The sequence below is a fragment of the Prionailurus viverrinus genome, chromosome C2, assembly GCF_022837055.1.
Source record: "Prionailurus viverrinus isolate Anna chromosome C2, UM_Priviv_1.0, whole genome shotgun sequence".
In the NCBI taxonomy this organism is placed as follows: domain Eukaryota; kingdom Metazoa; phylum Chordata; class Mammalia; order Carnivora; family Felidae; genus Prionailurus; species Prionailurus viverrinus.
Window position 1 is genome coordinate 133,498,672 of NC_062569.1, and position 27,154 is coordinate 133,525,825.

Genomic DNA, 27,154 nt, shown 5'->3' on the forward strand with positions numbered 1-27,154 from the left:
TAAGAGAAAATGACATTCAGCATTTTCACTGGTTTATAATAAGAAATCGCTATTTCAAATAACCTTCACTCATACTGATAAAAACTGGAATCAATACTGAGTGCTGGAAGAGGGTGGATACAAAGATGACTAAGACATTATCTCTTCTCTCTAAATGCATGGTCTGGAGCGTGAGACCCACATCTATTCAAAAGGCAAACTAACAGGGGCTATAAGTGTGCATTAAACAGAGAGCTTTGAGAATATGGGAAGATTAACTCCAAATGGGGGATTTGAAAATGTGTATAGCCACCACGTGGGGATGTCAGAGGAAGGAGAAAACAAGGGGATTAAGAAATGAAGAGAAATTTAACAGAAAGTTTTGGAGAAATTTAAGAATGGAAGTCTGGTTGAGGAATTCAGACTTAACTGTGTAAATCCTGGGAGTTGGAAGTAACATGCTCAGATTTGTGTTCCCTTAGTAGAGGTTAATGCATTCTCCCTGTTCCATAAAGGGTACAATCAAAATTGTATTACTTAAGGTCTATAAAAATCTCTGCCAGCCTATTCTGTGTTGCTGTCCTCTTGCCCATTCCATTCCTGTCTGAGGACTTCACTTCCACCAAACAGACTTCCACTCTCACCACCCAGCATGTCAGGATTCCTACCACCTTTGTTGTTTCCCTCAAATTCTACCATAAATCTGGAATCCTTCCTCATTCTTCCCCAGATACCCAATTTATACACTCAGCATTTATTTGTATGCATTTACACTAATTACTTTTCTTTTTTTTTTTTTTTTTAGCTGAGGGCCTAGCATATATTAAGCCCCGTGTGAGATACAAAGTTATACCAGATTAGGTCACTAATAATCAAGGAGTTGATAACTTGTCTAAATCCTATCTATCCTCTGAGAGAACTTCTCCAGACCAGCCTGGCTCCTGAAATGCTATGGTATGTTCACAGATGTCAGTACCAATTACGTAAAAGATCTAAATTATTTCCAAAGTGATCTCCTTTTTCTTGAAATATTATTTGAAATATTTATTATTGCTTATTTTTCATCAGTTAAATGATTTTGAGTTCCTTCAGAATAGGAATCCCATTTCACCTTTCTCTATAGCACTAATTAAAATGTTTTCTATATTATAGATGCTATAGTGCTCAACAAATAATTGGCAATCAAAGAGAAGTTAATTATATACATTATATATTATATTATAAATATTACTAGCAAATAACTATATAATATAAATACAGAAAATAGTATCAATATCAGCATAATAGGCAGGTATTATGATATAGTGATTATATCTGCATTTTTAGTTTCATGAACCAATAATTTCTTCATGCATATATGTGCATATGTATATATGGCCAAAATTTTATTTTCCTAATTAAGATTCCTTCAAAAATCTATTGTTACATAAATTGTACCACCATAAAGTTCTGTGAAAAATCTCTTACTCTGTCATCAGATTTTCCTAAAGCTGAAAAAAAATCAATTTTTCATAAAAGCAGAAACATTATTTCAGAATAAATAAGATTTTAAATTGAATAAACATGAAAAATCACTATAGCATCTTAATTATATTTGTCTTGCCATTTGTTTTTTATTTTATTTTTTTTTATTTTGACATTGAAATCATTTAAGTAAACTACAGAAATGTGGAAAAGAGGAAGTAAAAGCTAGAACAAAAATGTCATAGTACCACTGGTTGAGTGATTCTTTTTTAAAAATATTATTTATTTATTTATTTATTTATTTATTTATTTATTTATTTATTTTTGAGAGAGAGAGACAGAATGAGTGAGTAGGGGGGCAGGGAAGAGAGAGACTGAGAGAGAGAATTCCAAGCAGGCTGCACACTGTCAAAACAAAGCCTGATGCAGGGCTCAGACACAGGAACCTTGAGATCATGACCTGAGCTAAAACCAAGAGTCCAACGCTTAACCGACTGAGCTGCCCCTATTTATTTTTTGGGAGAGTACAAGTGGGGAGGGGCAGAGAGAGGGGGACAGAAGATCTGAAGCAGGCTGTGTGCTGACAGGCTAACAGCAGTGAGCCTGACATGGGGCTCAAACTCACAAACCATGAGATTGTGACCTGAGCCGAAGTGTTGGTCGTTCAACCAACTGAGCCACCCAGGTGTCCCCAAGTGATTATTCAATTAATCCTTGTAAAAATCCTGGAGAGTAGGTCTCCATAAGCTCCAGTCAGACTCAGAGAACTTAAATAACTTGCCCAAGCAAGGTCCCTAAAATACAATATTCAAACCCAGGTGTCTGTGACATCAAAGTCACATCTCTGCTGTGTCTCCTGGTTCTATACCCAGAAAAGGAGTACAGACTTTGAGGAAGAAGTGGTGGGGTGCCTGGGTGGCTCAGTAGGTTGAGCATCTGACTTCAGCTCAGGTCATGATCTCATAGGTCCATGAGTTTGAGCCCCGCATTGGGCTGTGTGACAGCTCAGAGCCTGGAGCCTGCTTCAGATTCTGTGTCTCCCTCTCTCTTTCTGCCCCTCCCCCAGTCATGATCTGTCTGTCTGTCTCTCTCTCTGTCTCTCAAAAATGAATAAATGTTAAAAAAAAAAAAAAAAAAGTGGTGGCATTTTAAATTGAGCCTGCGGCGGGGGCTCCTGGGTGGCTCAGTCGGTTAAGTGTCTGACTTCAGCTCAGGTCATGATCTCACAGCTTGTGAGTTGGAGCCCCACATCAGGCTCTGCACTGACAGCTCAAGCCTAGAGCTGCTTTCGATACTGTGTCTCCCTCTCTCTCTCCCCTCCCCCATTTGCACTCTTTCTCTCTCTCTCAAAAATAAGTAATAAAGCATTAAGAAAAATAATAATAAATTGAGCCTCCAGGGAGTGCTGGGTTTTGCAGGGCAGAGACAGGGTGAAATATTCCTGTGTCAGGGAGAAGCTGTGCTAAGGCATGTGGCAGGGAGTCTGGTGGATGCTGTGGTGAGCATCCCCTCTTCGGACTGGAGGCATTTTCATTCCCCCAACAGCTGTCAGGTTGGTGGGTGATGGCTGTCTGCGATTTGCTATCAGAACCAGCTCTCCCAGGGGCAGCCCACACAGATAACCACTCAATGCTGGATGAAGGACTAACCCCCTTGCCTCATGGTGGGGCAGCTCTGAAGGGATGTACAGCTCCAGAACTCTGTTACAACTGCATCTCCCCTAGGGGAGCCTGGGTGGCTTAGCTAGTTAAGCTTCAGACTCTTGACTTAGGCTCAGGTCTAAATCTCATTGATCTCATGCCTCCTAGGGTTCTGTGCTGACAGCCTGGATCCTGCTTGGGATTCTCTCTGCCTCTATCTCTCTCTAAAATAAATAAATAAATGAACATTAAAAACAAAAACAAAAAAAAACAACTGCATCTCCTCTATCTTCTGCCCAATCCTAATTCCTTTGCTCGTTGATAAATTTTCTACATGCAAGTTTCCATCTCACAGTCTATTTCCCAGGCAAGTGGCCTATGACATTAGGAAATATAACCATAAACAAACAAACACAGTATGGTATATAACAGTGATAAGAGGGAGATAAAATTCTGTTTGGAGAAAACCTTGAATTCCATGCTAAGGAATTAGGACTTTATCCTGTGGAACAGTGGCTGCAAGAATGCTTAGGGGTACAGGAAGAAATGTTTAGTATTATTCATATTTTTACAAATGTCTACTCTTCTCTGTTTTATAAATATAGATAATATATTAGTAACGCAGTACAAACACATGCACAGAGACACTGGTAAGTGTTCTAATTTTTTTTTTTTTTTATTTACCACTTTAGCCGGGGTTTTTTTTAAGTGTTTATTTATTTTTGAGAGACAGAGAGCACAAGAGAGGGGGAGATACAGAGAGGGGTGGGGGACAGAGGATCCCAGGCGGGCTCTGTACTGACAGCAGAGAGCCCGATGTGGGGCTCCAGCCCATGAACCATGAGATCACGACCTAAGCCCAAGTCAGACGCTCAGCCGACTGAGTCATCCAGGAGCCCCTCTATTCTCATTTTTTAAATAGATGTGCGCAATCAAAAATTGAGAGTACACAGGTCATGATCTCGCGATTCGTGAGTTCAAGCCTCACGTTGGGCTCTGTGCTGACAGCTCGGAGCCTGGAGCCTGCTTGGGATTCTGTGCCTCCCTCTCTCTCTGCCTCTCTTCCACTTGTGCCCTCTCTCTCTCCCTCAAAAATAAATAAATATTAAAAATAATTTTTTTTTTAATTTTTTTTTCAACGTTTATTTATTTTTGGGACAGAGAGAGACAGAGCATGAACGGGGGAGGGGCAGAGAGAGAGGGAGACACAGAATCGGAAACAGGCTCCAGGCTCTGAGCCATCAGCCCAGAGCCTGACGCGGGGCTCGAACTCGCAGACCACCAGATCGTGACCTGGCTGAAGTCGGACGCTTAACCGACTGCGCCACCCAGGCGCCCCAAAAATAAATTTTTTAATTGACAGCACAGCTACTGACATTGGGAATGTCAATGAAGTTTTGTTTTTGTTTTTGGATTTTTTTTTCATGAATAAAGATATGTTCAGGATAATTAGAATAGTGATTCTCAACCTGTAACCCAGGAGAATCGCTTGAAAATTACTAAACAATATTGACAACCAGGCACTACCCCAAACCAATGACATCGTTCTCTGGGGTGCAAACAAACATCGATATTTTTCTTTGCCCTTGATGATTCTAAAAGAGGACTTCAACTACCTTCATTTTGACCTCAAACTTTCTAATCGATTTGTTCTTCTTTCCAGTTTATCTCACAACTTAGGCAAAAGGCAGCGGGCAAAGTATCCCCCGAGGGGAACTGAAACTATCCCCTGAAGTAACAAAGACCATACTGAACTAGCAAGACCCCATGTGATTGATAACTATCTACCTGATCTTTACCACCCATCTGCACGTACACCCCCACCATTGCCACACATTTTCCTTTTATCAACCTGGAAGTATTATCTGCACTTTGGAGACAAGCTTTGAGATGCTAATCCACTGTCTTCCAGGTGTTGGCCTCACTGAAATAAATCCCTTTCTTGCTTCACCATCACTTATTTCTCTGACTTTGGATTTTGTTAGAGGCAAGTGACGAACCTGGTCTGTTTGGGACGCACAGAGCCAGGTTCTCTTGCACTTCTGCATCCCAGCTACAATTCCAATGTTCTGGGGTTAAGAACCACCAAATTAGAGTTACAATCAAATTTTGTTTTTTGTTTTTTGTTTTTAAATAAGAATGTCTTTAGAAATATATATATATATTTATATATTTATTTATTTATTTATTTTAACATTGGGGCAAAGTCAGTTGAGCCTCTGACTTTGGCTTAGGTCATGATCTCACAGTTTGTGAGTTCAAATCCCACATTGGGCTTGCTGCTGTCCGCCTGTCAGTGCAGAGTCTGCTTCAGATCCTCTGTCCCCTCTTTCCTGCCCCTCCCCCATTTGAGCTGTCTCAAAAATAAACATTAAAAATTTTTTTTTCCATGACCTGAGCCGAAGTCGAATGCTCAACTGATTGAGCCACCCAGTTGCCCCTAGAGTTACAATCAATTTTGGTCTGAATTGGTCAACAAAACATTATAATTCTTAATTCAAACTATTAAAGATCCTAAAAAGTAACTATCTAGTTACTAGATTTGAGAGATGCTTTCACCTTAAATATAAGGTCTGTGGGGCACCTGGGTAGCTCAATCGGTTAAACGTCTGACTTGGGCTCAGGTCATGATCTCATGGTTTGTGAGTTTGAGCCCTGTGCTGGGCTCTGTGCTACCAGCTCAGAGCCTGGAGCCTGCTTCGGATTCTGTGTCTCCCTCTCTCTCTGCCCCTCCCCTGCTCACGCTTTGTCTCTCTCTCTCTTTCTCTCTCAAAAATAAATAAATATAAAAAAAGGCTTTTTTAAATATAAGGTCTGTATTGGAAATAAACATGGTTATTCTCTCCACATTTTATGTTTACTTCCTTATAAAGCCTGGCAGTCATGTGAGCAGAAAGAAATGAGTAACACACCCATTAAGAGACCTTTCACATAAACCACTTTCTTATCTGCTAGAATTCTAGTGAGCTCTCAGCCTCTCAGCATGTTTTTCACAATAATAAAATACACACAATGACCCTCTTACTCTTCTTTACCAGTTGATTATTTAATACTGATTAGCTTTGAAATGCAAATAGCCCTATCAAATAGCAAGCGACTAGCCCTCACCTAGGCTAAAGCTGTATTAGAGTGAAAGCCAAAACCATTTTACACAAAGACAATATAGTCCAGCTAAAGGCTCCTCAAAGATCTCCAATTTTTTCAGGATTATATTCAGGATATGAAATTCTTTGTACTGACTAACAGATTATCTTCTCGTCTAAATGCATTAACCCTTTGCTGACCATTAGCTGAACTGTCAAAGCAAATATAATGCTTTCAGCATTTATGTTTACATCAAAAATGACTGATACCAGTAGGAGAGAGAATTTGTATAGAAGAATCTTATCTAGGCTATTATATTAGGACCACTATTTTTCTTAAACAGAGAGTAACAACTTTAAAGCGGCAATATACCTTTGAGACTACCTAATTCACCCTCTTCGGTTTACAGATAAGCGCCCAGGTCTAGCCTGACTTTACTAGGTCAGTATTTAGGCTGGAGGAAACAGGGTTGGGTTGCTGAACGGTAAATTCCTGGTGGGGTGGAAACTGAGCTGGCTTTGGCAGGCGGGTGTTAAACCAGCTGGAGTCCCTGGCCTGAAATTCAAGGCTCCAGAGGAAGAATGAGAGGTTGAGCAGGGCCTAAAACAGGATATCAAGACTAGGGCTGATTTCTCAAAGCAGCAGGAAGGGATGAGGCTTCGGTCAGGTCCCCAGGCTGTACACCGTAAGCATGGTGTGCCCCCCTCTGCCACCCCTCCACCCCCCACCCCCCAGCCAGGTGCTCAGGTCAAACTGGGCATTCCTCTGTGGTGTTGATGCCAAGAAGCCAGATTAACATCTCAGTGCGATAGTTTAGAAATGATACAGGACCCCCCCTGCCCCCCCTGTTCCCCACACCCCCGCCCCCGTAGAAATGCAATGCCTGCCCCAAGCTATGAAGTGCAATCCTGTTCTTCCTCTTTAAAAATATCTACTAGTGGGGCACCTGCGTGGCTCAGTCGGTTGAGTGTTCAACTTTGGCTCAGGTTATGATCTCATGGTTGGTGAGTCCAAGCCCCCGCACAGGGCTCGCTGCTGTCAGCACAGAGCCTGCTTCACAGACCCTGCTTCGGATCCTCTGTCCCTCTCTCTCTGCCCCTCCCCTGCTCTCTCTCCACAACAAATAGGCATTAAAAAGTATATATCTACTATTACAGATATCTGCTTGGTGGTTGCCCAAGGGGCTCAGGGGAAGGGAGAATGAGAAGTTATTGCTTAATGGGTTCAGAGTATCAGTTGGGGAAGATGAATAAGTTGTAGAAATGGATGGTAGCAATGGTTGCCTGACACTGTGACTGTACTAGTTGTCGCCGAACTACACACTTAAACATGGTAAGTTTGGGGGCTCCTGGGTGGCTTAGTCGGTTGAGCATCCGACTTCGGTTCAGGTCATGATCTTACTGTTCCTGGGTTTGAGCCCACTTTGAGCTCTCTGCTGTCAACATGGAGCCTGCGTCTGATCCTCTGCTCCTCCCCTGCTCACGTTCTCTTTCCCCTCTCTCTCACAAATAAATTTTAAAAAACAGTAAAAAAATGGTAAATTTTATGTTATGTATATTTTAACAGGAAAAAACCCTCTGCCATTAGTTCTTCATTCACTAATATCTGCTTTTGAATAAATTCCTCATTCTTGTTTACTTTTATTTAAGTAAAAAAAAATCTCCAAAAAATTCAAGAATTCTGTTTGAAGAAATCATTTCCAGACTGAAAATCACTTGTTATAGACAGTGAAATCTCTGAGAAAATCTATTTTTTTAATGTTATGTCAGAAGCAGTTGGTAAATGAAGAACATAAAGAATTTTAAGTTTCAGAGAGCTGAAGTTTTCTCACAACCCCAGATAAAAACATTAGTTCCTAACATTACTTCCTCCACCCCCTCGCAAAAAGATCTTTAATAACACGGGAGTGTCTCCTTGTAAGTATCTAAAACATGCCAAATAAAGGAGAGGGGAGGCTTTCTGGATTTGTTGTTGGCTGTCATTTAATTGTCATTTTACCGCCAAGGAAATTGAGGATTAGAGAGGCTAAGTATTTTGCCCGAGGTCACACAGTTTGGAAGAACTGGGTCTAGACTAGAATCTAAAGCAATCAAACTCCCAATCCTCATTGTTAACAATTTGCTTTTCATATGCAAATGTATTTCTTGCTTCAAACTATGTAATAATTATAAATAATGCAATAGGGATGGGGGTAAGACGATGGCATTGAGTAATACCCCAAACAACTAAAGTAAATTGCTTCTAAATAGTGCAAGAGTCATAAAGCACTCCATCTGGAACGTCCCTCTAAAAGCAGGTCAATCGGGACATCTGGGGGCTCAGTCTGTTAGACATCTGCCTTTGGCTCAGGTCATGATCTCACGGTTCTCAGGGTTTGAGCCGGGCATCGAACTCTCTGCTGTCAGCTAGAGGCTGTTTCAGATCCTCTGTCCCCTTTTCTCTCTGCCCTTCCCCCGCTCGTGTTCTCTGTCTCTCTCAAAGAATAAACATTAAAAACAGTTAATAAGAAAAAATAAAAGCAGGCCATCAATAAAACCCTCTCACCACAGCACTGAAAGCAAAAAAGCAAATCATTTTGCAGAGAGCAATTAGCATGACGTAGATGTAAACTCCGGGTGTTTCAGTCTGAACCTTGAACAGTTGTAGACAGACTGAAGATTTAATACAGTTTCTATTCCCCACACCCACCAGCAGCCCCACCCCATACCAGGAAGTTCCCAGCTGGGCATGAATCTGCATGATACCAGCAAGGAGGGTGAAGACTGGTATGAGAGCTTCAAAAGGATCAAAGGGTAGATCAGAGCCAGAACAAGAGAACAAGTAGAGAGTTGCTTATCTTACTTTTAGCTGCAGGTTTTTCCAACACCCTATTGAGAAAGTGTTGAGTCAACACCTTTGTGATCATATATAGTCTAAATATCTTCATGCTCACACGTATCAGGAACTGTTGGTGCATGTATTTACATTTAGGTGAGCCAGACCTAGGATAACACTATAGGCAAAAGCAGCCATAATTTTGTATCTCCCCAGATCTGCTCCTCTTATCCTTTGGGAATTCCAGTTTTTTCATACCCTCCAGAAATGGTCGAAGAGGGACTAGAGATTATTTTTCCATAAGCAACTTGGTCTAGTTCATGGAATCATTTCTTTCCTCTTCTACTCACCTCACTGCAGTTATTAGATATGACTCTGATAATTTCCAATCTGCTGAATGGCAACTGTGATGCTGATGTTTGCTGAAGCTGCTGCCACTGCTGTTGAACATGCAGAGGTGTGCCGTTTAGGGGCCAACATCCGGATGTAGAAGGCAACGATTCCCTTTGTCTGATCCATGAAGTCAGATGGCCTGGGTTCAAATGCAACTTTGTCATTCACTAGGTATATGAATGTGAACAAGTCTTCGTGTATTTATCAAATGGGAATTTCAATAGCCCTTACCTGATAGAATTGTGACATGATGCATGTAAAGTGCTTAGCTAACATTAAGTGCTTATTATAAACCGTCTTAGATTATCTTAGATGGGGTGGCTTATAAACAACATAAACTTATTTCTCACTGTTCTCAGGGCTGGGCAATCCAAGGTCAAGGTGCTGACAGATTCAGTGTCTAGTGACAGCCTGCTTCCTGGCTCATGGAACATCATCTTCTCACTGTGTCCTCATATGGTGGAAAAGACAAGGGAGCTCTCTGTCTTTTACGAGGATGTTAATTCCATTCATGACAAGCTTCACTCTCATGATCTAATCTCCCCCAAAAGGACCCACCATAACATTGGGGGATTTAGAATTTTGAGAGGACATAAGCATTAGGTCTATAGCATGAACTAAGCAATGTACTAATATCGTTTTTATTGATAAGAAGCAAGGAGTGGGGAGGGGGTACCTGGATAGCTCAGTCTGTTAAGCCCCCAACTCTTGATCTCAGCTCAGGTCATGATCTCACAGTTCATGAATTTGAGCCCTACATCAGGCAACACACCATCAGTGCGGAGCCTGCTTGGGATTCTCCACCCCCCCTCCTGCCGTCCTTCCTCTGTTTGCTCTCCCCCCCCCCCCTCGCAGAATAAATAAACTGAAAAAAAAAATTGTTTTTAATGGTAAGAAGCAAGGGGAAGATGCCACTCTCTGCATTCCATATAATAAACAGCTCTGCCCCTTTTCAACTTGGTCTTTAATGACAACAGCCCCCCCACTTTAGGGTCTAGACTGGCCGGGAACAACATTAATGGTAGACAAGGTGCTAAACTCAGAAACAGTCTTCTATACAGGCCCATATGTGACTCTTGGAGTTAACCAAGTATCCAGGACATTTAATAAACTGTACCTAGTTTATTAATTACATAATTTCAGTACAATATTTTTTCTTTCTTTTTAAAGTACCAAAAATGATCAGATAAAAAAGGAGAATATACTTAATTTTCAGGGACTTTCAGGCATTGTTAAGGAGGACTCCAAAAATAATAAACTTCTCTAAAATTTGAGTTGTCTAGGTGCAAAAGACACAGGTAATATGAAATATCTCTTACAGAATGGTGCCTGGTGAATCATATCTAACCAACATTAAGGATTTCACGAATTCCTCTTGGGAATTATCTTAAAAAAAAATCAGTCAATGAAGAGATTGAAGCAGAGTTCAGAAACAGAGAAACTGTAGTGGGAAAGCTGGCCGTGAGTATAGGCTCTGTTAAAAACGCAGAAATGACACTATAGAGTTACTATGGAGATTTTGCTACAGGCTGGAAAATAAATGTTAAAAATCATATAATGTATAAACTATAATAATAGTCTAAATAAACATTAGTAAGAGGAATGCCAGAAGCAATAAGGTCCTTGATCTTTTCTTAGCAAGATGTTAATTACTATCAGCTAAGATATAAAGGTTTTATTAAAAAATAAACACAACTTCAACCTCTTTGTATTTTTCATAAGTTCTTTCTTAAGAGGATTCTTTCAGGGGCACCTGTGTGGCTCAGTCGGTAGAGCATCCAACTCCTGATTTCCGCTCAGGTCATGATCTCACAGTACATGAGTTCAGGCCCCATGTAGGGCTCTGTGCTGACAGCGTGGAGCCTGCTTGGAATTCTCTCTCTCCCTCTCTCTGCCCCTCTCCCCCCATTTGCACTCTCCCTCTCTAAATAAATAAATAAACTTTTTTTAAAGAAGACTCTTTTAGAAAATATTACCTCTTGTAGTCAAGAACTATGTCCTGATTTTGAATTTCAACAACTCCTTTAGCTTCACTTATTTCTTTTTTGTACTGTATATCTGAATTAAATTACACTTATAAACAGGACTTATTATTGCTCTTCTTCCTTGCTGTCACTGGAAAACATCTTAGGTGAGTTTCATTACTGTGGACTTGTGGTTCAGGGCAGACTTGCAGGGCTAAGCAGGCCCTACTTCCCCTTTTGATTCAGGGTCAAGCCATGAGTCTCACTCCTACAGTCTTATTTCACGGGCCCTGCTGCATGGCTTGCACCTGGGCCTTGGACGGGACTACTTAACCCAATCTATGAACCTACCTGAAACCAAACTTCAGGTAGAAAACTTAGGGGTCAAGAATTGGGGCAATTTGTCTCCCTTCCCCAAAGACAGCTGGGCTCGTCATATAAATAGTTTCCTTCAACTTTTCAGTTAAGGAGCTGGCTTTAAACTAAATGCCTCTTTCTTCTGTTTCCTATCACCCATGCCCTCTAGTATGCACAAGTTATAATGCTCTGCTTAAAGATGGTCTTCTGTCTTTATCCACTGAGAAGGGAGTGGCAACATCTTTTGCATAAGAAGAAAAAGAAAATATTCATGTAATCCTTTCTAGGGCATAAATTTGAAAGATTGCCCTATTAGGTAAGTAAATAAAAGCTTAATATATATATACTTGTAGTTCAGTGTAATTCAGTGAAACACTTCAGACAGTGCTAGAATTGTCATAGTAATTTGGTACCATGAGTGAGTCACCTTGGAATACTACTAATACTACTATTAATTAGTAATCTAATACGTTTTATCTATTGGTGTTCCCGGAGAATATGTACCTCTATTATTTGTCATGAGAATTACCTCGTTAGTATATTAATGGTAACTCTTTTTTTTTTTTTTTAAGAGTGTTTTTTAGGGGTGGCTCAGTCAGCTAAGCTTCCAACTTAGGCTCAAGTCATGACCTCACACCTCATGGGTTCAAGCCCCATATCAGGCTCTGTGCTGACAGCTCAGAGCCTAAGCCTGCTTCAGATTCTGTGTCTCCCTCTCTCTCTGCCCCTCCCCTACTCACACTCTGTCTCTCTCTCTCAAAAAATAAATCAACACTAAAAAAAAAAAAAAAAGAGTGGTTTAAAAAAAATGTTTATTTATTTTTTAGAGAGAGACAGAGAGGGAGGAGTGGCAGAGAGCAAGGAGATGGAGAATCCCAAGCAGGCTCCCACCTGTCAGTGCAGAGTCCAATGTGGGGCTCGAACTCATGAACTGTGAGATCATGACCTGAGTGGAAGTCAGGTGCTTAGCTGACTGAGCCACCCAGTTGCCCCTATTAGTGGTAATTCTTGATTAATCTTGGTGTTACATGTTGAATGATTGTCAAGATTTCACCACAAAAAGGCAACCATTATGTGTACATCTTTAAAGAGGAGTATAAAATTTCTTAACACTTCTAGAGAACATAAAATGAGTCCATATTTTAATTTCTTTTATGTGCAGCTAGTACATGTAAAAAGGACATTTTTACTGCTTAGGATACAGACTCTATGCAATAACACTATATAAAACTTTAAAATTAAAAAAAACACTTTTATATTATTTTTATTACCTGTAATATTTTTTTTCTGATTAGAATATTACTATTTACTACAGAAAACTTGGAAAATACAGAAAAGCACAAAGAGAAAATTAGTCACCCATATTTCTTCAGCTAGATTTAAACCTGTTCACATTTTTTAAGTTTATTTGTTTGTTTTTTGTTTTTTAGATGGAGAGAGAGCATGAGCAGTAGAGGGAGAGCAAGAGCGAGAGTGAGAGCGAGAGTGAGAGAGAGAGAGAGAGAGAGAGAGAGAGAGAGAGAGAGAGAATCTCAAGCAGGCTCCATGCCCAGTGGCTCAACCTGAGCCGAAATCAAGAGTTAAAGGTTGGGGAGCCTGGGTGGCCCAGTTGGTTGAGTATCTGACTTCAGCTCAGGTTGTGATCTCATAGCTCGTGAGTTTGAGCCCTGTGTCAGGCTCTGAGCTGAGCGTGTTTCAGATTCTGTGTCTCCCTCTCTCTCTGTCCCTCTCCTGCCTCACACTCTAAGAACTAAATAAACATAAAAAAAATTTTTTTTGAATTAAAAAAAAGAGTTGGGTGCTTAACCAACTGAGCCATCTAGGTGCCCCAAACTTGTTCACATTTTAATGTAAGATCTGTTGCTATTTTTTTGACATACATATGTGTACCATTTATTGAAAACATTGGGTTCTTACCATACATTTAGTTTTATAGTTTGATGTCTTTCCTTACCATATTGCAATTTTTTTCATGTTATTCAGTATTCTTCTGTGATGTTTTTTAATGGCTGGAGAAGATATACTCTGTTTAACCAAACTCCTATTTTAGACATTTTAAGTTATTTCTTGTGTTTTACTATTATTTACTTTAAGCAATTTCTAGAAGTAGAATTTTTGGGTAAAAGTGCCTGTACATGTTGCAGGCTTATGATACCTACTGCAAATTGCACACAGCCAATGTCTCCACCCCTCCCCCATAGTCACACTAGACTTCATTTATACCCTCACTAGAAATGCAGGCAAAGTCCTGTTTCCAGCACCTATCATTGCTAATTTCTTTAATTACTAGAGAAGGATTTTTTCCCCTCATATATTGAATTGCCTTCTATGTACTTTGTCTGTTTTCTAACTTGTGTATTCAAATTTCCTAATGATTTTTTTTACTTTGAAAAATAAAATAAATAGTAAGGTAATTATCCTTTTCATATATTTGCAAACACTTTCCCAGTTTATTATTTTCCCCTTTAATTTTGTTTGACATTTTTTTGACATAGAGATGTTTTAAATTATTTATGTTGTCAACCTTATCAATCATTTCCCTTCTGTTTTCTTCCTTTGGTTTATGTAATTACACAGGAGTATTCACTCAGTGAAATTCATCCAGCACACTTATGATTTGCATACTTTTTCTGTATGTATATTTCAAAAACATTTCCAAAAAATGAATCAAAAATAAAGATCTTTTCTAGCCTCTAAATATGTGTGTGTACACACATGCGTGCACATGCATATACACACACGTATAAACATATATATTCTTTTGGCTATTTTATTCATTTTTAAAATTCTTTAATCCATTTGGGTATGCTGTCATAAAGTGAACTAACCAAATGCATTTTTCCAAACTGTCAATTAATTTTAGCAGAATCATTTTTCTTTGAGTATAAATACCTTTTGCCCCCCTCAACCTCAGCATCCACATTTGCAAAATGAATAAGATGGATTGATCTCTTCCCTACACTCTGTGTCTAAAGTTCTATAATGTAGTAACATAAATGTTAAATAATAATCAATGGTGATTTAAAACCCTAAGAGGAGGAAACCAAAACTAAATATACCAACCAGGCACTTCATCTAACAAGTCCAGACAGACATGAATAACCAACCTATTAATGGAATTATGTTCATACAAGCAAAGTTCAACATGTTAAAAAGGATGAAAATGAATGTAGAAAAGCTCTTTCCTCCATACTTGTAAATAGTCCAAGGAAGAAATTACCAGCAGCAAATCTAGCCACATCAACAGCAGAGCATCATCTTCTCCCTTCCAGAGTGGGAGACCCATTTGCCCCCCCTGGTTCCCGCACATCCACATAGCCCTCCATCAGCTCCTGATATTGATCTTGGAAGCTTTGCAGACATTGACCTAGTTAGGTACAGAATCAAAATTGAATTACCATTTTCATGTTTATACAAGTCAATTACCGTTTGCCCTTGAGCTCTTCAGGAATTGACACATTCAGTGAGTAAATTTTGGTACTGAAGCTTTTAATCCCAGAAATTGGACCTAACGGGGTTTAGCATAGGAGCAAACAGGAGGTAATTCTATTCATTATTACTGAATCACTGTTGTTTTCAATGTTTCTAGTCTCCTAATTGGAGAAACATACATTGCCATCACCTAGCCTAGCACCAGCATTTTTGGGACCTTCTGCTCCCACTATCATTGTCATGACCACCTACTGCCTCCTGGAGTAGTAACTAGGGCAAATTCATGGAGGCACCAATGCTCCCTCATAATTATGAGGACCACCTCCCACCACAGTAACCTGAGGTCCTCTCTTAATTCTTTGGTCTTTAGAACATGGGGCTTCATGAAATCAGTATATATCCCCTTTGACTCAACACCCAGGTGCTCCTGGAATTCTGGATACCAATATTCATTAAAGGCTTATATAGCTCAGGGCACCTGGGTGGCTCAGTCGGTTAAACGTCTGACTCTTGATTTCGGCTCAGCTCATGATCTCACAGTTCATGAGATAGAGCCCTGCATCGGGTTCTATGGTGACAGTGCAGAGCCTGCCTGGGATTCTCTCTTTCCCTCTCTCCCTCGGCCCCTCCCTCGCTTGCACGCACTCAGTCTCAAAATAAATAAAACTTAAAAGTTCATAAAGCTCTTAAGACTATTGACAAGACAAGCCATATTCATTGCTAAGGGCAGGAGTCAGTAATGAATTCTACTTTGTATTTACAATTGGGAACAGACTGCTTTATTAACTAACATTTGTTTACTGCCTCTTTAGTCTCAGGACATTTGTCAAAATTCTAGCATGCCTGGTTTGTATCTCTACTGGTGTCTCATTTTTAGTAAGGGAAGTCAGGAGACAAAAAATGAAAACTTCCTTCCTCACTGACCATTCAATACTGACCATTCAAACACAGTCATGTCGTTTTGGTTGTATTACACACCAGAGATCTTGTAATGAATTTTATTTTCTATTAAATCAAGACCTGATTTACTCTAAGGCTGAATCTACTCCAGGAGCATAGAAAAATCTGTCTGTGTTGTTCCCTAATTTGTCCCTAATAACTATAATTGTATCTATCACACATTTACTGGGGGGAAAAGGGAGTATTTTAAAATCTATTAATTTTTTGAATAGGTAATGCAGGCATGTAGTACAACATTCAAAAGACATAAAAGGACACCCAGTGAAAACTTGGTTTTCCTTTTGTGTTCTCTTAGCCACTCAGATACCCTCCTCAAGCAAAAACTATTATCAGTTTTTTCTGTATCTTTCCAGAAATAACAATCATATGCATACATACACACACATATTTCACACAAATGGTGTATGTTAGACACAGTTTTACATCTTGCTTTCTTCAATTAGCAAAATATCCTTGATAGAGTTATTTCTTGAAGAGAGATTTATTAACATTTCATAAAAAGCTACCTCAGTGAAAGATATTTTGGTTTTCTTACATAGTCAATATGAGAAGTTAGTTAAAACTGTTTATGCCTTTCAATGGAAATTTCGTCAATTATGAATGATTTTTTTTTAATTTTTTTTAACGTTTATTTATTTTTGAGACAGAGAAAGACAGAGCATGAAGGGGGGAGGGTCAGAGAGAGGGAGACACAGAATCGGAAACAGGCTCCAGGCTCTGAGCTGTCAGCACAGAGCCTGATGCGGGGCTCGAACTCACGGGCCGCGAGAGCATGACCTGAGCTGAAGTCGGCCGCTCAACCGACTGAGCCACCCAGGCGCCCCATGAATGATTTTTTAAGAAAAGAAAACTGAGGGGTGCCTGGGTGGCTCAGTCAGTTAAGTGTGTGACTTTTGATTTTGTTTCAGGTCATGATCTCACAGTTTGTGAGTTCAAGCCCCACATTGGGCTCTGTGCTGACCCTGCAGAGCCTGCTTGGGATTCTCTCTCTCTCTCTCTCTCTCTCTCTCTCTCTCTGCCCCTCCCCCTGCTCACTTTTGCTCTCTCTCTGTCTCAACATAAATAAACTTAAAAAAAAGAATGCAGGGGAGCCTGGGTGGCTCAGTCGGTTAAGCGGCTGACTTCGGCTCAGGTCATGATCTCACGGTCTGTGAGGTCGAGCCCCGCGTCGGGCTCTGTGCTGACAGCTCAGGGCCTGGAGCCTGTTTCAGATTCTGTGTCTCCCTCTCTCTGACCCTCCCCCGTTCATGCTCTGTCTCTCTCTGTCTCAAAAATAAATAAACGTTAAAAAAAAAAAAAAAAGAATGCAGAGTGTATCATTAATAAAGTTAAAAAAAAAAAAAAAGAAAAGAAAACTGATTTTCCAAGAAGGTAGTAAGAATTAATTCAGAAGTTGAATATCTTCCTGGATTAGACTGTATCTTATAATTTAAAATTCTTCCAGAATGACCAAGGTTTCAGAGAGATTGAAGCAGACAGAGTCCTTTCAAAGATCCAAGAATGTATAGGAGAAAGAAGGTCTCTCTCCTTCTGAAACTGTGAATGCTAAAAGCCGCAGATAGGGAGCGCCTACCACAAATAAAGCCCAGAGCCAAAGCTGAGTCATGATGGGGTCATTTGAACCTCTGGATCCAGCTATGCCCGATGCAGGGTTGGAACTAAGGGGAAGTAAGTGAGGCACTCATCTCAGGAGCAAAATTTACACGGATGCAAAAAACACCTCAGTCATCAAAAAATATATAGTATTTTAAATAACTTTTTTTTGTCTCTTCTTTAAAGTTATTTTTTTTATTTAACTTTATTTTTTATTTTTTAAAATTTACATCCAAATTAGTTATTATATAGTGAAGCAATGATTTCAATAGATTCCTTAATGCCCCTTACCCATTTAGCCCATCCCCCCTCCCACAACCCCTCCAGCAACCTTCAGTTTGTTCTCCATATTTATGAGTCTCTTTTGTTTTGTCCCCCTCCCTGTTTTTATATTATTTTTGTTTCCCTTCCCTTATGTTCATCTGTTTTGTCTCTTAAAGTCCTCATATGAGTGAAGTCATATGATTTTTGTCTTTCTCTGACTAATTTCACTTAGCTTAATATGCTCCAGTTCCATCCATGTAGTTGCAAATGGCAAGATTTCATTCTTTTTGATTGCCGAGTAATATTTCATTGTATAAATATATACCATATCTTCTTTATCCATTCATCCATCGATGGACATTTGGGCTCTTTCCACACTCTGGCTATTGTTGATAGGCTGCTATAAACATGGGGGTGCATGTGTTTAAATAACTTTTTAAAAATTAAAATTAATGTAAAAATATCCACAATTGAAAAAAAAAACTTCTAAAATAAAACAGGATCCTACTGTGCACTTTCATGACCTGCCCCCCTCTCTAATCCCAGCTCTGAGATATATCTTGGTTATGAGAGCAGTTAAATTCTATAAATTCTTTTTTTCACCCAGGTTAATTTTAGGTCTGTCATTTCCAATGGAAAGGGTTCTATCCAATATAGCATTTCACAACATTCTCACAGCATTGCATGATTTACTGCATGTATAGTGCTTAGCAAGTACTTGATGTGCATATAAGTGTTGATGGTTTGGGCTGTTTTTCACTCACTGAAACATCATCTCCCTTCCCCCTACAACCCTGAAACAGTCCCAACTCCCACATAAATTTATTGCAGATATCTTCAAAACTGTAAAATACAGTGCTGTCTCCATGGGTGCCGGGAACAACCCCAGGTGTTGTGCTCTGAATCCACCACAGCGTGGGTTCCAAGGTCAAGCTGTCCACTAGTTGCTCCCAGCAGATGACCAAATGCAGCATGGAAACAAAGGCAAGCTCATTGCAGGCTCATTCCTCACTGGTAACTTTGGTTTGAGGATTCCCCATTGGCCTTGCTGAACTGCTTAGAACTGCTCTGCATTCTAAGATCCTTCCCACCCACCTTTCTTTCCTTCCCTCTCCTTCACAGGGGTCAGAAGGGTGAGGTTGTCTCTCCTCTATTCCCTCTCTGTCCATCTTCACTCAAAGGCATTTTCTCCAAGAAATTTCATACACTTCTAATCCTGTCTTGACATCTGCTTTTGGGAGGACCTCAACTAACCCAGCTTGTAATCATCTTTTCATTTCTGTGTGCACATTTCTCCCTAAATGACTCAGGCCATGCAGAACTATCAGACTTGTTAAAACACACACGCACACACACACGCACACGCACATGTGCACACACACACACACACACACACTCATTCAAAATTTCTTGGCCATCAGTTGGCCTTAGGGACTTGGCAGTATTAGTTAGGGGACACAAGGCTGCGGTTAAAATCACCAGGAACCACAAGCACTGGCAGATTATCAAGAAGCTGAATCATGGACAACTGTTCCTCCTCTTCTCCTCTCCCTCCCCCCAGCCTTTTTTGTCATCATTTATTTATTTAAATTAGTTAAGAAATAGGAATGATCCCAGTATTTTCTAGTTTAATTTTCTGAAACACCTATGTATATTCCTGGCACCTCAAAATTGGAGTTTCTGGTACATCAACCTTATTCCCATCCCCCACTACTCAATCCCAGTTATTGAGGCACCACAAGGGAACCACGTGGGTCAAATGTGTTGCCACCACTTAATCTCCTTTGTATCAATAGCTCCTCTTGAAAAACAAGCAAGCAAAAAGAATTCTTAGACCTTTTAGAGTTGTTTTATGATATCTACATTGACCAGCTTCTGCTTAAGAGAAAGGATCTACCTCAGCCACAAACCAGACTGTTGCCTGTCTTGCCCTGCAAACCTGTGCCAGAACCCAACACCTTCATGATCCATCCCCACCAGTGGGTTACCAAGCATTTTTTAAGACATAACCTTGTCATAAGAGATATCTAGTGACTCCTGATCCACCACAATGAGAGAAAGTATGCACGTCCCAACATACAAGGTCTATGCCATGCCAGAAATCTCAGTAAACCAGAACCAGTAAGCCAAAAAGCCTCCTTCTTAAAGTGGAACAGGCATGCGGGGACTATACTTACTCGTTTTATGATAATTACTTTGTTCCAAAGTCGTGATGATATCATAGCAATTTGGATACTGTTTCAATACTGGTTAATTTTCCTAGGTACTGGGAATCTCTTTCTCATAGCCATAAACACTACTAAGCTAGAAACTGATAATAGTTATTGCTTCTGGAGGAACTCTAGCTAACTGGCAAGTCATAAGGAAAAAAATACTTTTATATCCTTTTATAGCTACTAAAATTGAAGCTATACAATTGCATTGCCCACTCAACAAACATGATGTAAAATAAAAATAGACCGTTTTGAATTTTAGATGGCCTTATCAGAATCAAATAAAAGTTCATAATTCACCTAATTAGGGAAAATGCTTATCTTAGTCTGTTTGAGCTGCTATAATAAAAATGCTACAGGGGCACCTGGGCGGCTTAGTTAAGTGTCTGACTCTTGGTTTTGGCTCCTGTCATGATCTCACGGTCCATGAGACCAAGTCCCGCATTAGGCTCTTGCACTGACAGTGCGGAGCCTGCTTGGGATTCTGTCTCTCTCTCCTCTCTCTCTACCCCTACCTCTCTCTCTCTCAAAATAAAAATACTGTAGACTGGGTGGCTTAAACAACAAACATTTCTCACAATTCTGGAGACTGGAAAGTCTAAGATAAAGGCACTGGCAAATTCAGTGTCTGGTGAAGACCTGCTTCCTAGTTCATGGATAGCCTTTTCCCTACTGTATACTCACATGGTGGAAAGGGCTAAGGAACTGTAGGATCTTTTTTATAAAGGCACTAATTCCATTCGTGATGGCTCAACCTTCATGACCTAATTATTTCCCAAAGGCCCCACCTCTAAATACCATTACATTGGGAGTTAGGGTTTCAACATATGAATGGGAGGGGGGTGGTGGTCACAAACATTAAATCCCTAGAAATACTATTCTATATAACACTTTTACAGTGATATCCTAACTATACCACCTGCTACAGGAACACTTGGACTTCCCTCCTTCACATCCCTGATTCCTTCTAAAAATGTCATCCATTCCATCATCAAGAATATAGCATTTCAAAATAACTATGCAGTCTATGATTCAGATTTCATAATACTTTCTTCCACAAGGCTGTCTAAGATTCGTAATTCCCTAACTGGCCCCAACCACCTTGTATTCACTTTCCAGCAAGATGGGACAAGGTAAAAATTTTCCATAGATCAGCATAGATCCCAAAAGATAGAAACTCTTTGACACTTCAGATGTAGCTTTTAAATCCCAATAAATTGAAGACAAAATCATGTACATATAGGCACTTACTGTTTTTTCTACTGAGATGATCCATAATTTTAATCAAATTCTCCAAGTGGTTAACAACCAAAAAACCTTAAGAACCATGTAGGACAAGTTTTGGTGCCAGGCCTATATTTACTCAGCATATATCGTTCCCATATTTCCTATGGGTAAGAACCAATGACTGATTGACTGCCTGAGGGCCTTCTCTAACTGCAGGAATGTGCTGGACTCCTGAAGGACAGACTGGGAATGCTGGGGAGTTCATATCCCAGGAAAAGCCTTCAGCCATCAACATATGGGAGTTGGTAAATAAACACCCCAGCTCCCCACCCTTCAGATGGAACAACTCCAAGACTTTGTCTACACAGTCTTTCAGGATCTCCCATTGGGATTGATGCATTACCCAGAGTCAATCTACATATCAACATACCTTCTGTTGGCTTTTTTCCATGGTTATCTCACTTCCCCATTTCCCTACTTGTGTTTCCTGGAATCATATTCTAAATAAAATCTTGCAGTTACATCTGTACCTCAGGGTCAGCCCAAGTCAAACCACTACTCTACTGGTTCCCATATAGGTTATTCATCCTGGTTATGCTTAGTTCATCTATACTCTAACCAACCAATGCTAAAATCAGATGCCTGCTAAATGGGCCGAGTTCTGGGGTGCCTGGGTGGCTCAGTCGGTTAAGCATCTGACTCTTGGTTTCAGCTCAGGTCATGATCTCACAACTTTGTGGGCTCAAGCCCCACATCAGGCTTTGCACTGATGGTGCAGAGCCTGCTTGGGATTCTCTTTCTCTCTCTGCCCCTCCCCCACTTATGCTGTCTCTGTCTCTCTCAAAATAAATAAATTTAAAAAATTTTTTAAAAAATGGGTTGAGTTCTATATTGATCTTTGGAAACCTATCTGTGTTTCACTGACCCTTTCTATAATGATTACATTAGACCCTTGTCAACAAAAAAAAAAAAAACATCCTGGAAAGCAAGGATTTTGTCAGAGGCAAGGAAAAGCTTTATTGCCATGCAGTTTGCAAACCAGGGAGATAATAGCCTTTGGCTGCAAACCGAAAGTACACTTCAAAGGGGAAGGATTAAGCTCAGGGTTAAATGGGCAAAAACCATAAGTTCTGTGCCCTTTATGTGGGGACTGGTCAGACTCAAGTCCCAAACTGCAAGTTTCAGGAGTACAGTGGCAAGGAGGATAGAGTTCACTATTTCTGGTAGCACTTTCAAGATGTGGCAGCCGTTCAAGAGCATGACAGGATGTGTTACAGGGGTCTTTTTGCAAATTGTGCTGAATTTTGTGCAAGCTTGCCATCTTAGGTGGTGCTGACTGGTTTTGTTCCTCATGGTCATTCAACCTGATTAAAATTTTAGTTTTTTCTCCTTTTACATGGGGAACCCATACTCTCTATTACTTGTTACTGTCTAAGTATTGGGTCTTTTGTTATAACCCTAGTTTGTATTTAACCTCACTATATTCCATATACACTAGAGGTAGTTAGTTTATGGAGAAAATACATTTTTCTTCCTAATATCTTAGGCTTTTGTATCTAGCATCATACCACATATGATTATCTCAACAGATGCAGAAAAAGCACTTGACAAAATCCAACATTTTTGACTGATAAAAACTCTCCACAAAACCAAGGATAGAAGGAAGCATCCTCATTTGATAAGACATCTATGAGAAACTCACAGCTAACATTATATTAATGGTGAGAGACTGACTGAATGCTTTCCCTCTGAGGATCAGAAACAAGAGAATAATGTCCACTTACAACTTCTACTGTACTAGAGGGTCTAGCCATGGCAATTAGATAAGAAAAAGGAATAAAAAGCACCCAGATTGGAAAGGAAGAAATGAAACTATCTCTATTTCGAGATGACATGATCTTGTTTTATATAAAATCCTAAGGAATCCACATTAAAAAAAAAAAAAGTCCTAATGAAATTAACAAGTGAGTTCAGTAAGGTTTCAGGATATAAAATCAACATACAAAAATCAGTTGTATTTTTATATACTAGCAACTTTGACCTTTGGGCAACTTAACATTTTTGAGCTACTCCTTCCTCAAACAATCAGAAAATGAAATTAAGAAATCAATTCTAGGGGTGTCTGAGTGGCTCAGTCGGTTAAGCGGCCAACTTCGGCTCAGGTCATGATCTCACGGTCCGTGAGTTCGAGCCCCGCGTTGGGCTCTGTGCTGACAGCTCAGAACCTGGAGCCTGTTTCAGATTCTGTGTCTCCCTCTCTCTGACCCTCCCCATTCATGCTCTGTCTCTCTCTGTCTCAAAAATAAATAAACGTTAAAAAAAAATTAAAAATAAAAAAAAAGAAATCAATTCTATTTATAACAACATCAAATATAATAAATTTAACAAAGAAATTTTAAGACTTTTACCCTGAGAACTATAAACGTTGTAGAATGAAATTTTAAAAGACCTAAATAAATAGGAGGACACCCTATGTTTATGGGCCAAAAGACTTAATATTGTTAAGATGACAACATTTCCCAAATTGATTTATAGCTGATAAGCTGAATCTTTAAAATGCATATGGAAATGCAAAAAGCCTAGAACACCCAACACAATCTTTTTTTTTTTTAATGTTTATTTATTTTTGAGAGAGAAAGAAATAGGGTGAGAATGGTGGTGGGGCAGAGAGAAAAGGAGACACAGAATCCAAAGGAGGCTCCAGGCTCTGCAGGGCTGGAACTCACCAACTGCGAGATCATGACCTGAGCCAAAGTCGGATGCTCAACCGACTGAGCCACCCAGGTGCCCCTACCCAACCCAATCTTGAGTAAAATAACAAAGTTAGAAGACTTAGACTTCCTGATTTCAAAACTTATTACAGAGCTACAGTATATAAGACATACTGGCATAAAAATAGAATCTACATTTTAAAATAAAAAAGATAGACTTATAGATCAATGGATTAGAAAAGAGAGTTCAGAAATAAACATTTATATTCTATGGTCAATTTATATGCTTTTTTTTCTTTAATGTTTATTTTACTTTTGTGAGAGAGAGAGAATAGGAGCAGGGGAGGGGCAGAGAGAGAGGAGAACAGAGGATTCAAAGCCAGCTCTGTGCTGATGGCAGAGAGCCTGATGCCAGGCTGGAACTCAAGAACAATGAATCATGACCTAAGCCGAAGTCAAATGCTTAACCGACTGAGCCACCCAGGTGCCCTTGGTCAAATGATTTTCAATAAGGGTGCCAAAAAATTATGAGGGATAAATATACTTTTCAATAAATGGTGCTGACACACTGGGTATCCACATGCTGAAGAATAAGATTGACTCATAAACCTAAATTTAAGAGCTAAAACTTTTTTGGTTAAATGTTTATTTATTTATTTTGAGAGAGAGAGAGAGAGAGCAAGTTGGGGAGGGGCAGAAAGGGAGAGAGAGAAGTGCAGAGCCCAATGAGGGGCTTGATCTGTGACCCAAAGATCATGACTTTAGCCTAAATCAAGGGTTGGACACTCAACCCACTGAGCCACTATGCCTAAAAATTAAGTTTTTAGTTTAAGCTAAAACTTAAAACTCTTAGAAGAAAATGTGGGAGTAAATTTTAATGAGCTTGGATTAGGTATAGGCTTCTAAGTCACAGCACCATAAACACAGGGAGAAAAGAAAATTCTCAGCAGCCCTTTGGGACCTGAGGGGAAAAATAAAAGGGTATGAAAAGGAGCTGACCCAGGATATCAGGAGGCTCAATGTTTATTTCTGCTTCTTGAAGATTATAACCCACTTTGGTTTATTTGTTTTTTGACTTGAATTGAGACCTTTCCTTCTTGCTGCCTTTATTGGGCTCTCAACCTTGAGAGATTAACTGGAATCTTAGTATTGGTCTAAGAAGTTGGCCCCTACAATCTGCAGGCATGTCTTTTGGCAGATGGCTTTTTGCAGTTCTGCAGACCAAACCTAATTATCCACTCTGAGTTGTCATCTGAGTTTCTATCTGAGTTGCCAATGTTTGTCCATTTGATTCTTCTTCTGTCCATTAAGCAATTTTAGTGCATGAAAGAGCATCTAAAAGAATGTCAGGAAACCAGCAGCCATTTATTGAGAGCCATATGGGATATCCTGGCACTATTCACCAGAAGTCCATTTCTTTCCTTAATCAAGCAAGAAGGAAATGTATAATATTGTAATAATAATAATAAAAAAAAAACTCAAAAAAGACATGGCCTAACACATCTGCAGAATAGTCTACAAAATTCCTGTCATGTTAACAGAGTTTAACATATGCACTGAATGCAATTCCACTTGGTCAAGCCAGAATGTACTTAATCTCTATCAGAGATTACAAAAAACCTAAAATGCCACAAATTGCTCTGTATTCCTTTCTTGCTTAGCAACAGAAGGGAAATTAAATAAACAAGCAAGTCAGCCAAAGTTTATTTTTATATGCAATAAAGTTTTCATAAAAGTGAAATTATAAAGCTCAGTGGAGTCAAGAGTGCTTTTTTTTTTTTTTTTTTTAGTTTATTTATTTATTGAGAGAGAGACAGACAGATAGACAGCATGAGTGAGGGAGGGACAGAGAGAGACAGAGAATCCCAAGCAGGCTCCATGCTGCCAGTGGAGATCCCACCATGGGGCTGGATCCCACACACCGTGAGATCATGACCTGTGCTGAAATCAAGAGTGGGACACTTAACCTACTGAGCCATCCAGATGCCCTGAGAATGCTTTTAAACGATAAGGGGGCTTCTTCAATCTTTCAAGTACTTTTGAATCAGGAATGCATAACTGACTTTTAAACATGTAAAATTAGGGACAGGTAAGATCACCTTGATAACAAGCCCATCTATAGAATAATACAATTATTCCTTTATCAGAAATTTACAAGTTTCCTAGCTCTTGAGAACTTGAGTTGTGAACTGGGATATGTTCTCCCTACTAGCAATCTGAAATTAGAAACATACAAGGTAACTGCAAAAGGCTGTCCCAGCTTGGGAGTCACCTGGTGGTCCAAAGAATAGCCTTACCCTGCCTACTCCCACTATCCCTGGGCATCTCCTCTATTTCATCTTCTCTTCTTCACTACTGATTAGCAGAATGCATAGCTGATAAAGGTTCTGCTCCCCAATTTTTTAAAAAGATGATTTTTTTACTTTTCTTACTTTTAATTTTTTTTTTATGGAAGCGCTACCCCCATGTGGGGCTTGAACTCACAACCCTGAGATCAAGAGTAGCATGTTCCACCAACTGAGCTAGCCAGGCACTCCTTCTGCTCCCCAGTTTAAATGTTTGTATATGTGTGTGGTGGGGGGGGGGGTGCTGGGTTCAACACCACCAACCAATTCTCTAACACCAGCCAGGTGTCCTAAAATTCATCTCAGTTCTGACACTATCTATCCAGAGACTGCATCAGATTCCATAGGTTGAGGGCTCAGTTTACAAGTGGCCCCTCCCCCACCTTATCACTTGTGCTTCTGACCAACCAGTTATAGATTAGGGGTTCCAATAACCTTCTCCGTGGGTTTAATTTGCTAGAGTGGACCTCAGATGCCAGGTGACACAGCCAGGTTGTCATCTGTGCTTCTCACTGAATGCCTATAAATCAGAGGTTCCCACACCTCCCTCCTTGGGTTTGATTAATTCGCTAGAGCAGCTCACAGAACTCAGGAAACCCATTTATCTACTTGACTACCAGTTTACTACAAAGAATATTAAAGGATACAAATCAACAGCCAGATGAAGAGATATACAGGGCAAAGGCTCAAACAAAGGGGCTTTTGTAATAGTTG

The 27,154-nt window shown here is 39.8% G+C and overlaps 1 long non-coding RNA gene across 2 annotated transcripts in view; it reads right to left on the reverse strand.

The window, feature by feature from the left end:
• Nucleotides 1-27,154, reverse strand: part of LOC125175202 (uncharacterized) — a 55,374-nt gene that overhangs the window by 14,060 nt on the left and 14,160 nt on the right. For both annotated transcript variants that reach the window (XR_007155697.1, XR_007155696.1), the window contains exon 3: nucleotides 9,332-9,513. This is a non-coding gene — a long non-coding RNA (uncharacterized LOC125175202). The remainder of the gene's footprint in view (nucleotides 1-9,331; nucleotides 9,514-27,154) is intronic.